Source organism: Halyomorpha halys, unplaced genomic scaffold (genome assembly GCF_000696795.3).
Source record: "Halyomorpha halys isolate HHAL.00 unplaced genomic scaffold, Hhal_1.1 Scaffold1034.1, whole genome shotgun sequence".
NCBI classification, from domain to species: domain Eukaryota; kingdom Metazoa; phylum Arthropoda; class Insecta; order Hemiptera; family Pentatomidae; genus Halyomorpha; species Halyomorpha halys.
Window position 1 is genome coordinate 430 of NW_027109491.1, and position 4,385 is coordinate 4,814.

Here is a 4,385-nt window from a genome sequence, read left to right on the forward strand (position 1 = left end):
TACCAATGGTTATTGCTGTATATTCATTACATTATACCTACACGAAACACACCATACAAGACCAATACTACGCTCAGCGTAGTATACACGAGTAAGTATTCTTGCTACAATATACCATTAAGACAGTGAATATACAATGAAATTAGGTATTAACCGTGTGCGAGGCCCTCAAGTGAAACCATGAAAAAAAATAATGTAGTTAATTCTCACGACGCCCCTGTACTAATAACGATAAGAACTAATAAAGAAGAAATTTAATATAATATTTTGAGCTCAAATTGCTTAATAACACTCACGAAATATTACTGAGTAACTTAAGAGATCAATTTAAAAATCGTTTGTGTAGTTGCCTATAAAGTGAGCAGGTTATGTTACACCGCTAAATACATTAATCTCCGCCATATTCGGCTATAAACTGGACCTAGGTACCTAGGATCTACCCTACGATAATGAAAATAGACTTAATCTGTTTAAAACAAAAAACAAATAATCAGTGAAGGATCGTGTGATGATATTAGGGCTTCCCTAAGCCCTGAGGTAACACAACGTCGATGGGAGGATGAAGAGTGAATCTTTTTTAAGATTAGAGGTTCAGTATTTATATCCATACCTGCAAGAGGATCATGTTTCGAACTTTCTTGAAAAAGTAAGTTAACGATTTACTCATAATTTTTTTAATTTATTTATTGATATTTACAACTGTATAAAAAAAATACAACAAGTCAATTTGATCATACTGACATAATGATATGATACAGGATGTAGAGAAACTACCCAGTAGTAGAACTCTAAAAACAATTTCAATATAAGGTCACGAGGTCATCTTCTTTTCAGGCACCTCGGTGGATTGCCAGGAATGGAAGAGGAAGCAAGATTAGAAACTAGTGGGTTTGGGTGGTTAGGGAGTTTATTATGGAAGGAATAATATCGGGTTCGGGCTAGATCGGTTACATAAGGAACATTTAGGTCTTTATGGATGGTTTTATTAGTAACAAAATAAGGAGCATTGAGGATTTTACGAAGGATTTTGGATTGTAAAGATTGGAATTCGAAGGTTTAGTGGAGCCCCAAAGCTCAACTTCGTATGTCCAGATGGGCCTTATTAATGTCATGTAGATCAGTCTTTTGTAATGAGTTGGAAGTTTAGACCGTTTGTCTAGTAAGTGCTGTAATAGTCGGAATCTGCGTGCAGTTTCCTGTCTTTTCAGTCTTGTGTGAGGATTCCAGGTTAGTCGTTTGTCAAGATGTAGTCCAAGATAACGAATCTGTTCTACAGGGGTAAGAGCCACATTATTAAAGTATACTTTTGGGTAGTCGGCAGGTTTACGACGGAGAGTAAATGTGATTTGTTGGGATTTATTTTTATCCTCCAATTTTGACACCATTCTTCGAGGATTGTGATATGGGACTGGAGAGTTTGGGATGCAATCAAAGGGTTATTACTAACTATGAGCACACATGTGTCATCAGCTTACGTGGTAAGGAGTTATAGTGTTAGGAGTTGTTGGGATGTCAGCTGTATAGACGGTGTAGAGGATGGGACCGAGAATACTACCTTGAGGAACACCAGCGGATTGAAAGTAGAGGGATGAATAGGAACCATAGTGGTTTACTTGGAATAATCTATTAGTAAGAAAGGAACGGATGATAAGAAAATATGTAGGAGGTAAGAATTTACAGAGTTTGTAAAGCAGTCCCGGGTGCCAGACTCGATCAAAAGCCTGCTCTATATCGAAAAACTAAAAATTTAATTTAGCCACTAAACTACATTGTATCCCACTTTCTACCTAAAGCCCATATAATCAGTATTTTGTTTAAACTACTTAACCAGAAATTAGAGGTTTTCTTTTTCTTTTACAATATATAATTTATTTAAATCCATTACAAATACAGACTATATAATTTTTACTATGTTATTGCCATGCTTAAATGGCTCATTGAGTGCTTCTGTTCTACTTATATCACAGTTTTCTTGTTTTTGCGGAGAGGCAAAATGAAGTTTTAATATATCTAACAGAGCTCTAACGGTTTCATGATGGTGTTAGCGTTGTTACTGTCGCAAACAATTGAGGCCATCTGGAACTAAAAATTTTTTCATCATTCAACCTGAACTTGATTTTTTTTTCTCAGTTTCTACAGCTATAAACTCCCGGATTCTTTTAAAAACCTTAAAGAGGTTCTCGACCTTGACGTCGAATTTAGAGAGCTTGTTGAACTATATCACCTGCACTAGAACTGTCTTCAAAACAAATTGTTATCATCTGACCATGTTTAATTTAATAAAATTTAAATGCAATCTTAATGTTAATGTTAACATTAACCTAACAATGATATCTTACTTACATTTGCGGTGCAATTCTACTCACAATCAGAATTCATTATTTCATTAATTTCTTACCGTCATACGATTTAAACCTATCGATTCTTGTTGACGCAGAATCCCACTTCCTCATACCGGTGTTACGGTAACGTTCCACTCTAATCCAATAGGCCTATCTCACTGTAACACTTCCTGGAGCACTACAAACACCCTAATGGAATACGAAGGAAAATGAATGTGATTTCATGGATTAGCCGACACCTAGTAGATCCTTGGTTACACCGGAACCCGTAAGAGGAACCTATTCATCGCCGAGTTTACTGTTGCCAGCGTACTGCATAGTGTGGGCAATCAGTGCTCAACTCTTTAGTGACGCATCATTTCGACACATATAGTGTCAACTCACACCTGGATTAGACTGAGATCAGTTGCTGTTCCTTTACTATTTATTTAAAGTTTCTCCACTTCTTTATTTACAGTCCAAAAATAAAGACTATATAGATTTATAATCAAAATTATTACCTATTATTGATATGACAAGTCATTGTGAAAAGATTCACCCACGAATCCAATAGGATAATAAAAATTAGTTCAACCAAAATTTTTTTTTTATTTTAATGAAAACTATATATTCTTACTAGTCAAAATTAATGATTATGCTAAACCAAAGTTGGGAAAATAAAAAATGGTGGCTGTTTCAAAAGGTACAAAAAAATAATTTTTCATTTAAGGTTCAATAGGGTGTTTCAGGGTTTAGTGGCCTAACTGAAAATATGAACTAAGGACCTCAAAGAAAAACAATTCCTCTGTAAGTATGTTGGCAAACGCTTTGTTATGAGATATTCATTGTTATGTATTATTTAGGTTATATGATATAAATAGAACTTATTTATTTGTTCCAATTGCTATATTAATTATACGTAAACATTAGATTCATACTAAATCTTGTCCAAAGTGACTTCCTTGAGCTCGGCATCTTTCTTCAACAGAAGTAGTGGCAGAACGGCACTGGATGTGTGTTATTGTTTCACAAGTCTATTATCATTTTTGGTAAGGAATTAAGATCATTAATTAAGGCCGGTCCTTGCAAAGAATTTTTGTTTAATGTCACCTCAAACAAAAAAATCCAGTGGATCCTGAAAGAAATAAATAAGCTTTATTTATTTCATATAATCTAAATAATTCATAACAATGAAGATCTTTATGCGTGAATATCTCCTAAGAGTTTGTGGACATACCTTCAAAGGAAAATTATTTTCTTGTTTAGAGTTCTTTAATTCATATTTTCAGTTTGGCCATATAACCCTGAAACACTCTGTAAATGTTTACAACTACCAACAACACTAAAACACATCATTCAAAATTGAGTGAATTCGCTAATATATAAACTGTCAAGATCTGTTTATTTTCAACGGTTTCCGAGAATTCAATTGTTCAAATTGCTACATTTTTTTTCCCAATAAGAAAAAAATCAATATTTTGTGAATTTATTTTAGCGAATGTCATGGAAACCACAACTCCTACGTATGATGTACTATTATGTCTACTAACTCTCAACTGCGGAGTAATTGCAAGAGTAAGAGTACCAGTTTCCAGTTCCATTCGCCAAAATAAATTGTTCAGAAAAAAAACTTTTAGTTTATAAAAAAAACTATATCTAAGAAACTATGAGACGTAAAGATATCTGTTAGTATCCTGTAATTTGAAAAAAAAATGGCTTTATTGAAAACCGTTTATCGTGAACATTAATTTATCAGTAGAATTCACTGCTTTAAGTATTGCTCTATAAAGCTTTTTCGTGTTGTTGGTTGTTTTAATGAAAAATATCCAACATTTTAGATTTTTCTCCAATAAAATAAACTTCAGGGGGTGTGCACCTTATATAATTGAAAATTTATTTTTAATAACATTATTGTATCCCTTGTATAGTATAGATAAAAATGGAAGTAATTTTTGATCGAAAATAACACAATTATTCAATCAATTGCTTGAAATATGGTGATATATCAAGAATGTTTAGAACAATCTGAGCTCATGAGCCAACAATCTTGTGCGAAGGGTTCAA

At 33.4% G+C, this 4,385-nt stretch overlaps 1 long non-coding RNA gene across 1 annotated transcript; it reads right to left on the bottom strand.

Annotated features, from left to right (window-relative positions):
- Nucleotides 1-1,846: 1,846 nt before the first annotated feature.
- LOC106687957 (uncharacterized) lies at nucleotides 1,847-3,812 on the bottom strand. Its single transcript, XR_001344249.2, has 3 exons — nucleotides 3,559-3,812; nucleotides 3,260-3,456; nucleotides 1,847-2,082 (listed from the first exon to the last, which is right to left on the bottom strand). It is a non-coding gene; the product is annotated as an uncharacterized lncRNA (long non-coding RNA).
- Nucleotides 3,813-4,385: the final 573 nt, after the last annotated feature.